This window comes from Phragmites australis, chromosome 13 (genome assembly GCF_958298935.1).
Source record: "Phragmites australis chromosome 13, lpPhrAust1.1, whole genome shotgun sequence".
Classification (NCBI taxonomy): Eukaryota; Viridiplantae; Streptophyta; class Magnoliopsida; order Poales; family Poaceae; genus Phragmites; species Phragmites australis.
In genome coordinates this window covers 2,477,740-2,488,371 of record NC_084933.1, presented here as the reverse complement: position 1 = coordinate 2,488,371, position 10,632 = coordinate 2,477,740, and the positions used below count along the sequence as shown (strand labels likewise).

The following is a 10,632-nucleotide window of genomic DNA, read 5'->3' as shown; positions in this document are numbered from 1 at the left end:
TGTGTGTGCCAAATCGGTTTTGGGGGGCCCATTTCCATCACGCGTGGAGCTGACCTTGAGAACCCAATGGCGTGGGCCCATCTGGTTGATCCGGCGAGGGACACCCAGCGAGGGCTGCCTGAACGCTGGGCACACTCACGTGAGGAGCTCCTGCTATGGCTGCGCCCATCAGGACCAGTCAACGCGCGATGTGGATGACGCGAGGAGCAAGTGCGCTGACGGCCACCATGGTCCCTTCCGACAACGCTCCTGCTTCCCCACTCACCCACTGCGCATTGGCCTCACCTAACCAAGGCCACAAGGTAGCGCCGACTGCGGCTGCGTGCACGCGGATGACGATCTTCTTCCACAACATTGTCCTGGCCCGTCGGATGAAGTGCGCCAAGGCAGTAATGCACATTGGCATGCGGCAGTTGCGGCCGTGCAGCAGGAGCTAACCCGTCCACGATGCCCAGGACCGAAGTATAAATTTGAGTATGTGAATGTTGAGTTCACCGGAGATATTTGACAAAGGGAGACAGAGGTCTGAAGACCTCATCGGAAGGTCCAGTGATTAGCAAATGTGCTCACTGGAGCAATTCTTTCAGAGAAGGGTGTCGTACTAAAGAATGAAGGCTAAGCCTCACCGGATAGTCTGGTAATCAAAGCATATCACCACCGAAGTGTTTCTATCTAGAAGGCAGAATGGAACAACCCACCGAATAGTCCAGTGATCAAAGAAAGATACACACCGGAGCATTTCCACCAGAGAAGGTTGCAGCCATGGAACCGGACAATGAACAGTGGAAAGTGGCAGAATGAAGTTCAAGGCATCGGATAGTCCGGTGATGAAGTGATGTGCACCAAATGCTTTCACCAAAGCAATTTACACAAAAAAAGTATAAAGGTTCGGATGGCTCAGGATAACTCGCCGGATAGTCTAGTGATGGAGATGAAGTATATACTGGAGTGTCTGGTGTTCACAAAGGCTTGAGTAGGGTTCTAACGGCCAGTTTGTGAGAGTGTACACACCAGATGATCCAGTGTTAGTATTATTGTTCTCACTGGATCATCCGGTGTTAACAACTTTTCTGAGCCATTGGGTTAACAGCTAGTGCGTGGATTTGAGGCTATAAATACTCCTCTACTCAGTCATTCAAAGGCGTGGCATGTTACTAGAGTCTAGAGGAAGCTCATACACACTTGAGAAGACATCCAAGCCACTAAAGTCCTTAAAGTGATTATCTAAGGTAATTAACCATAAGATTAGATACTGTTTAGTGCTTATAGGCCTAAAGTGAGTTGTAGCTAGGTGCTGCAGTTTGAATAAGGGATCAAGGAGTGATCCTAGCTTGTACCGAGTGGTACCTCAACGCCTTAGAGTCTTGGTGACTCGTCGGCATCTTAGGCCTTGGTGGCTCAAGCTTGTTGACTCTCCCGACTTTGTGTGGAGCGGCAACAAGACACGTGTACAGGGACGCAGAGACCCTTGCCTTGGTGGCTCAAGCTCTGAAGTGATCATGACGGTAAGGGGGACGAAAGTGGGGCTAGTGGTGATATCTTGCTTTGGTGGCTTGGTGGCTCATCCGAGTGAAGGCATTATTTTTTGACTTGGTGGCTCAAGAGCTATAACTAGGTGCCGACCAGGAGAATATCCTTTGTGGAGCTCCAACATGGACCAAGTGTGACATTCATACCATCGATACCACGGGATAAACATCCTTGTGCCGAGTTTACTCTCTCTGCCTTATTTACGTTTCCGTATTTATATTCTTCCAATTTACCTTCTTAGATAAGTTGCAAGCGCTTTGATCGGTAGAGTAGACACACTAGATAAACCTAGAGCACATCTAGATAGAAATTGATATAGGTTTATCTTGTGGAGTTTTTGTAGGTGAATATTTTCTAAGTTTCCTAATTCACCATCTTCTTAGGACATCATCAATCCCCTCAATTGGTATCAGAGCTAGAGCTCATATCTAGCTCTTTAATTTATATTAGAGCTTCACACCTTTCACAAAGTTTCGCTAATTCAAGTAGCATTTGAGCCTTAGTCTCATTGTGATTGGTTAGGCTTCACTGCCTAGTGAGTTGTGATCAGGGGTTGGGATAGATTCTCATAGTGCTCCACTTTTCGATGGCACAAACTTCCCCTGGTGAAAAATTCTAATGTCTTGTTATTTGCAAGCCCGATGGTTAGATGTTTGGAGAGCCACCGAGGAAGGGATGAGCAATGCATCACCAACAAGGAGAGGCAATTAGATGCATTGGCAAAAAATAGCAATGCACTTAATGATATTCATGCTATATTTGTTTCTAACTAAGAACAAATATTGAGCAAATTAAATTTGCTAAATAAGGAGCATAATGAGTTTAAGGCTAAATTTGAGTGCATTGAATCTCAAACTAAGGTCCATTTGAAGCAATCCGCCACTCTATTTAATTTCAATCATAAGGTAGGTGCTTCTACTTCTTGTGATGATTTAATTGTTTTATCTACCTCACCCTTTTGTAATGAGATTTGTGTTAAGAATGTTGTTATAGAATCATCTAACAACCTCATTGCACAAGAGAATGATGAGCTTAAACAAGAAGTGGAGAAGCTCAAGAATGACTTGGTGAGTTTAAAGGGCAAAGAACATATCCAACCTCCTCAAGATAACCGTACTTTTATGGTGAAGAAGCTTACGGAGGGGTCAACCGTGACACACTTCAAATACCATTAAGAAGGCCACAAGTCCTTCCAATGCAAATAAGTGAAGAAGAATACCAAGGAGAAGAGGAGGATTGCGAACCTCTCCAACAAGACCTCTAACCTCTACACCAAGCCCAACTACAAGATCAAGACTAAAAGCAATCACGACAAGCTCAAGAAGAACGACAATGGTAAGGTGGTTGCACACATAGTTAGCAGAAATAATTGGAAGTGAAACCAACTAATTTGGGTGTCCAAGGAAGTCGTCACAAATATAAAGGGGCATCAATCGGTTTGAGTTCCAAAGAAGACTTGAAGCCCAAAGCGGCTATGGGGATTTGGAGACTTAGCTCACAAGATGAAGTGAAGGTTCAAGTAAAGAAGTCAAGTATACAAGTTTGGGTACTTTGATGAAAATCATGATCATCGTATACTCAAATCCACATCCAAAGGTAAAAGAGGCAAATTGTAGCTAGACTTATGTTCATGCATTTTATTTTTTTCTTCTACCTTACTTACCTCGTCTAGGATTGAATATGCTTATTTCAATTTATTGCAATGCCTAGTGTAGGTTTTCGTATGGTAGGTTGCTTGTGTTTATCTCTAACCCATGAGCAACCTACATGATTTATTAGTTGTAGGTTCATTTCTTGGCACTAGATTTACAATTAGTATCTTTCATATGCCATGATCTAACCTATAGGATAAATCCCCATTGTTGTCAATAACAAGTGCATATATCTCACAAGTATTCAACACTTGTATGCATAATTTTAGGTAGAGTATATCCTATAGGTTATGATTTTGAGACTAACATGTGTTGCAAGTTGTATCTCTTGTAGTCTTATGGAGCTATCAACATGTCTTCGGAGGTATGCAATGTTTAAATGCTTCAATTGGTATCATTGTCAAATCTTTTATTCATTTAAGTTACCTCAATACATAATATAGCTTAAACTTCCTATATTAAAATATTATCTAGTTGTGCATATGTTTCATTCTCATCATATGTATGCACACATATAGGGAGAGTTTAGACTATATTATGTGAGTTTCATAAATTATGATCCATGTGCTTTCATAGCCTACAATTGGTATCATTTATTTGTAGTGATATCCATAAAATTGGTATCCTTTTAATTAGAACATGATTTGTGAAGCTCTCTTCCATGTGCTCTAATATTTTTCCCTTTGAGTTCAACATGTGCATATAGCCTTTTTGGGAGATTGTTGACAAATGGGGAGAATTTTGATAACCAAAGCAAGATGCAAGTTGCAAGATGAACATTGTGGAGGAGAGAAGAAGAAGAAGCTCTTGCATGGGTCGATCAAGGAAGATAGTGGCGATGGAAAAAGAGGGAGCCACGACAAAACGGGACTAAGTGGTAAGTAAATTCATCCAAACAATGTGGTAAGATTTTATGCTCGTTTATGATCCTTATATTTGGTATCATTTATTATTTGCCACTTGCTTTGATCGGGTGTTGTCATCAATTACCAAAAAGGGGGATATTGTAGCGAAAATGACGCTATTAGGATATGATTGTGATTTTAGTAATTAATGGTAACATAGTCAATGAGACTAACATGTTTTTCAAGAATATATGTTAGTAGGTCTAATGGATGTAACATATGAAGAAGCCATCACAGTCGGGACAAAGTTTGGTCGAATTAAAGAAGTTCTAAGAAGATTTGCCTCACCGGATGGTCTAGTGCTGTGGATGTTGAGCTCACCGGAGCATATTTGACAAAGCGGTAGAGAGGCCTGAAGACCTCACCGGAAGGTTCGGTGATTAACAAATGTGCTCACCGGAGCAATTCTTCGAGAGAAGGGTGCCATGCTGAAGAATGAAGGCTAAGCCTCACCAGATAGTCTGATGATCAAAGCATGGCAACACTGTAGTGTTTCTGTCCAGAAGGCAAAATGGAACAACCCACCAGATAGTCCGATGATCAGAGGAAAATACACACTGGAGCATTTCCACTAGAGAAAGTTGCAGCCATGGAAAATCGAAGATCAACACGCCGGAAGGTCCAGTGATGAAGCAAGGCTACAATGAAAAATACACCAGACAATGAACAGTGGAAAGAGGGAGAATGAAGTTCAAGGCATCGGATGGTGATGAAGTGATGTGCATCGGATGCTTTCACCAAAGTAATTTACACAAAGAAGAAAGAAAGGTTTGGATGGCTCAGGATAACTCACCGGATAGTCCAGTGATGGAGATGAAGTATACATTGGAGTGTCTAGTGTTCACAAAGGCTTGAGTGGGGTTCCAACGGCTAGTTTGTGAGAGTGTACTGACCGGATGATCCAGTGCTAGTATTATTGTTCTCATCGGATCATCTGATGTTAACAACTTTTCTGAGTCATTGGGTTAACAACTAGTACGCGGGTTTGAGGCTATAAATACCCCTCCACTCAATCTTTAAAGGTGTGGCATGCTGCTGGAGTCTAGAGGAAGCTCATACACACTTGAGAAGACATCCAAGCCACCAAAGTTCTTAAAGTGATTATCTAAGATAATTAAGCACAAGATTAAAGAGTGTTTAGTACTTATAGGCCTAGAATGAGTTGTAGCTAGGTGCTGCAGCTTGAAGAAGGGATCAAGGAGTGATCCTAGCTTGTATCGAGTGGTACGTCAATGCCTTGGAGTCTTGGTGACTCACCGATATCTTGGACCTTGGTGGCTCAAGCTTCTTGGCCCTCTCGACTTGGTGTGGAGCGCTGGCAAGACACATGTATGGGGACACAAAGACCCTTCCCTTGGTGGCTCAAGCTTCGAAGTGATTACGGCAGCAAGGGACCGGAAGAGAGGCTAGTGGTGAGACCTTGCCTTGGTGGCTTGGTGACTCATCCGAGTGGAGGCCTTGTCTTTGCGACTTGGTGGCTCAAGTGCCGTGATCGGGTGCCGACCGGGAGCATATCCTTTGTGGAGCTATAGCGTGGACTATGGGTGATATTCATGCCATCGATACCATAGGATAAACATTATTGTGTCGAGTTTACTCTCTCTATCTTATTTACATTTCCGCATTTACATTCTTGCAATTTACATTTTTAGATAGGTTGCAAGTATTTTGATCGGTAGAGTAGACACACTAGATAAACCTAGAGCATATCTAGATAGAAATTGATATAGGTTTATCTTATATAGTTTCTGGAGCCGAATAGATTCTAAGTGTCCTAATTCACCTCCCCCTCTTAGGATGTCACCGATCCCTTCAACTACTGACACTACCGGACTACTGCACTATTGACACTATTGGACTATTGAACACTACTGAGCACTACAAAGGCTATTCTACACCCTAGATGTTGAATAATTATTCCAGTACATCCAGTAATTTAATGTTCAATAGTTCCAAGAAACAATACTGATACTATTGGCAACTATTGATAACTACTAACACTACAGTCACAAACTACTGAATATTGGACTACTGATACTACTGAACAATTTTCAGTCGTTGTCCAGCTACTGACATTACTACTGAACAACAGAACTACTAACAACTATTGAAGAATTACTGGATGACAACTCTGGGCACTATTGAAGGAATATTGGATGACAGCTACTGAGCGGGTGGCACGGGATGAGTGGCATGTGGCGAGCGCAGCACGGGCACGTGCGCGTTGGAATGTGAAGCGAGCGGCACAGTGACACGTAGTGCACGGGGTGTGGCGCAGGCGCGGGGCACGATCGGCGTGAGCCCGCGGGCAGCGCAGGGATATGTGGCGCACCGGGGTGGCATGGCTGGTTGGGCTGGATGAGACACACGTGTTGAGCTCGGTGGTGTAGAATATTATTCTACACTCTAGGTGTAGTATAGCACTTATATATATATATAATAATAATAATAATAATAATAATAATAATAATAATAATAAATAATGAAAGACAACCTAGCGATTACAATGAATCTATCCATTAATTGTTGCAAAGTATTTGTTTTACCTCTACGGACAACCTGGACAAATAAATTTAGCTTTACAGGCTGATACTGTTGGATCCAGTTCATTGGAAATTCGATCATTACTAACCGTCCAAATGTTCTAGGCCATTAAAATTATCAGTTCCATGACAAAAAGGATCGAACAGCCAGTGTTCTTTTAAAGTGCTTTAGGACTTGAAGGGGTTGCATATTCCTTGTTGCTCGCAGTCCAATGGAAGCCCCTAATGCTCTCGCAAAGTTGCAGCAAAGGAACAGATGAGCTTAAGTTTCCTCTCCGTGAAGTATACCTAGCACACACGTAAATGATTCAAGAATCATACCTTTCCTGAGAAGAAGATCCATTGTGTTTACTGTCCTTCAGTAAAAGCCAAAAGAAAACCTTGTGTTTTAGCTGGGTGTACCTGTACATGTCCGACAATAGATTTTTATAACTTGGCTGAAGAGAAATTGCCATTTCCCCAAATGTACACCCAAGAGTCTGGCTGATCAGATAGAGATTTGCAGATAGTGGTGGAGCCAATAAGACAAGGATAATAAAATGCACTGGTTAAGTTGAGAGAAGTTATCAAGATCAAAGAAATATGGTGGTTTGGGCAATAAGATAGATCTTGATAATGGAGAATCGATCTGTTGAACAAGAGTATCGTGTAGATAATTGGTAATGGGGAATCAGTTCGAGTTTGGGAAGGTCCATGATTACCATGTGGCTAGACAAGGAGGCCAATTACACCGAGAGGTGGTGCTCTAATTACAAAAGGTTCTGAACTTATCGATCCAGGGATAGGAACATGGGACTATATTCTTGTGAGAGAGAGATATTTTGGGATGAGGATGCTGATATGATTCTGAACATTCAAGTTCGAACTGATAAGGATGATTGGCATGCATGGCATTTCGAGCCAAGAGGCTTGTTTAATGTAAAATCAACATATCATGTATGCTGTGATGATGCTAGCTGAAATAGGAAGGGGAGTGCAGGCTCGGGTAAAACTAATGAACTGATGATCATTGGGAGAAACTATGGAAGCTGCCGCGTGCCCTTGAAAAATCAAGCATTTTTTTATGGAGATTAACACACAATTCATTGGCTTTGTGCTAAAATTTGAAGAGAATAGGGAGGGATGTGGACACTATAGATATTTCTTCTGTCGCAAGTTAGATGAACATTGTGCACATTAATCTTTTAAATGCAAGCATGTCAAATAAATGTGGAGGCAGATGATGATGGAAGAGGAACGGGTTGTGTTTGCAGAGTGTCAGTCGGTACCTTCTGTTCTGCATGCTATTTCGCTCTGAAACCCGAGAAGATGATCAAAAAAATCACTTTGATGTGGATTTTGTGCGGCGAAAGAAATCGAGTAAGGGAAGGTGAAAGAAGGATGGAGATTGATACGCTAATTTACGTTGTCGGGGGGATATCTGCTAATTATGTTCAAGTGTTTCTGAAAGAGAGAAGGTAAGTACTAAGAAAGTTAAAGGGAAACGGAAGGCACGTGACATTAATTTGGTGAAGCTAAACACATGTGGAGCCTTTTCTGCTTCGATGCATTCAGGTGATGGGGTTTCATAACAAGAGATATATAACGAGGGTGATTCGATAGTGTCAGGAGCTCGAAATATTCCAGTTGTCATGGATACCTTTCAGGAAGAACTGATGTCTTGTATTAGAGGAGTACAGACAGCAGTGGAGTAGTGGACAAGGGCATGGTAATTTGATCTTGGAGACTGGATGCTTTTCTAGTGAAGCAAGCTATTGAGGGAAGGGATTACGATCTCTAGCGGGTACCTTAGTTGTGAGCTCAAACATCTAATAGCTCTAAATTTTTGGTCTTATAAGTGTTCGTACTGTCCTATAATATTTAATAAGGTGGCGCATGCTCAAGCAGGCTATATGCCCCCAAGTTCCCATCAGCTTGTCTTTGTTCCAGTGGCCAGCGATTTGGCTGACGCTACGGTTTAATCGAATCTGATTCCATCTTAAAAAAGGTTCTCAAACCTAGGAGAAATCTCTAGGGGTTTATTAAGGAAAGGTCGAAGTACAATTTTCACCAGTCCACAAGCTACATGGAAAAGATGCACGGAGTGGACAGCAATATGGCGAATCATACATTGAACAGACACCGATGCTCTGAGGCATTTTCTAGACAAGCAGAGAGCAATACGAGCAGTATAAATAGATACGTATATATAGGACGGACGATGCATGCATGGCCACGTCCGTTTATTTGAACCGCCGATGCGTGAATCACGTCTGCATGCATGGCTTGACGTGCGCCCGGAGCGGAGTCTTCATCACCTTGAAGAACCCGTCCAGCTCCGTGAAGTCGATGCCATCCGGCGGAGGCGCCCACTCGAAGTCACGCACGAGCGCAGCGAGGAAGCACTTGATGTGCAGCATGCCCATCCCTGCACCCGGGCAGTATCTCCGCCCCGCGCCGAACGGCATCATCCTGATCTCCTTCGGCCCTGGCACCGCGCCGACGCCCTCGGCCTCGCCCCCGGCGAGGAACCGCTCCGGCCGGAACTCGTCGGGGTCCATCCAATACTTCTTGTCCCTCGCCATGTCTCGTATCATTAAATGCACTCGCGTGCCGCCCTCCGGCACGGTCGCTCCGCCAACCGCCACACCCTCCGCGTGGACATCGCGCATGAGGAAGGGCACTGGTGGGTGCAGCCGGAGGCTCTCGAGCACGACGGCCGACGGCGTGCAGGTATGGCAAGCTGCGGAGGCGCTCCTCGGACACTGCGCCAACACCATGATCTCCGGCGACCTCGCGGCGTAGCTTCTTCTGGACCTCCGGCTGGGTGGCGAGGTGGGCGAGAGTCCACTCAATGCAGGACACGGCTGATTCCGTGCTGGCGCCGAGGAACTCCGATACAAGGCTCACCATCTCGTCGTCCGTGAGCGCGCGCCGGGCGTCGACACCCTTCCTTCCGATTTCGTCGTCGTCGTCAGGAACACGGAGGTCGAGGAGAGAGTCAACGTACGGGTTGATGACGCCGTCGTTGCAACACCCATAACGGCGCCGGCGCTCTCTTTCCGCAACGAGAGAGAGGAAGAACGCGGCCTGCTGGTCCCGGAAGGCGAGGAAGCGGCGCCACCGGTTCCAGTGCACCATCTTGGCCACCCATGAGCCCGCGAAGACATTGGCTTCCCCGACGGCGCGCACGAACTCCTGCATCATGCGCCGCATGGCGTGCAGCTGACGCGCGTCGTCAATGATGTCGCCGAAGCACAAGCGTGAAACCAGCGTGAACACGGCAGCGTGCACACTGTCGCGAACGACCACATCGCCGACGACCCTGGCAGACACGGAAGCGACAAGGGCCGCGACGGCCTCCTTCTGTAATGGGGCGAGGAGGCCGAAACGTGAGGGATGGAGAGCCTCGGCGGTGAGGTTACAGCGAAGCGCGCGCCAGAGCGGGCCGTATTGCGCGGTGCTGATGCTATCGCTCCGGCGGCGGCGGTACCCGGTGACCAAGGCCACGGGGAAGATCGTGCGCGGCCGGTTCGAGAAGGCATCAGCATGGTCGATCAGCGCGCGGCAGGCGACGGCAGAGTCGCTTATCTCAATCAATGTCGGCTGCGCCGGAGCTCGGGCGTGCCGAAAGCTTCGCAAGAAAACGGCTAGGAAGACCACAATGGCCAGGCCAAGTGTGAGGAGCTGCACCGCTTCCATGGTTTCTTCTGTAGAAGCTGAGATGAACCGAGTGTTGTATATAATGGTCGCCACAAACTCCGCAATTATTGGATTGTTCTCTAATTCTTCCATTTTCGTGTGCTCTCTGATTCGTTTTGAAGAAAAAAAACACTAGAAGTGTTAGTGGGGCCCTAATATAAATTTAGGCAAAATGGCAAAACCCACTATAAGTCACTACAGATGCAGCAAGCCTAACTAACAGGCTTTTTTAAATTAAGGAATGAGGCATTTAAGTCGAACGATGCACCTATGCACACTGCCATTCATTATTTCATTGTTGGTCGTAAAACCGGACATACC

The 10,632-nt window shown here is 45.2% G+C and overlaps 1 pseudogene; it reads right to left on the bottom strand.

Moving 5' to 3' along the window:
* Positions 1–8,654: 8,654 nt before the first annotated feature.
* Positions 8,655–10,405, bottom strand: LOC133888992 (cytochrome P450 89A2-like; annotated as a pseudogene).
* Between the last annotated feature and the right edge of the window lie 227 nt (positions 10,406–10,632).